A 480-nucleotide genomic window follows, 5' to 3' on the forward strand; every position below is an offset into this window, starting at 1 on the left:
GGCGGGCGCCGCGGCTTGTGGAAATGCCTCCCCCCAGCCGGAGGAGCCCCGCCGCCACCGGCACGCGTAGGGAACCGAGCAGAACAGCGGGCCAGAGGCATGGCCTTCGCAAGCGAGGTGAGCTCTCAGCCACCACGCCGGCTCCACCGCACCAGGGCGAGCGCTGCTGCCTGCAGCAATGCCATCTGCCAGAAGACCGCTTAACACGCGCCTGTTCACGAGCAGAGTCACTAAAGCAGCAGCTACGGACACAACCAGCCTGCGCAGCAACCAGGGGGTCCTGCTGCAGAGCCCTGCCTCAGCATGCCTGCCCTGCATGGAGGAAACACAGCGGCACTCACACAGCACCAGGGAACTTCAGCCAGGGACCAGGCGCCAGTGACAGCCTCCGCGTTCACACTGCTGCTGCCAGACTGCGATGTGCCCCTCACTCCTGCAGCGCCTGCGAGGGGCTCGCCCAGCTGCAGCAACTGCCATCAG

Source organism: Buceros rhinoceros, unplaced genomic scaffold (assembly GCF_000710305.1).
Source record: "Buceros rhinoceros silvestris isolate BGI_N320 unplaced genomic scaffold, ASM71030v1 scaffold392, whole genome shotgun sequence".
NCBI classification, from domain to species: Eukaryota; Metazoa; Chordata; class Aves; order Bucerotiformes; family Bucerotidae; genus Buceros; species Buceros rhinoceros.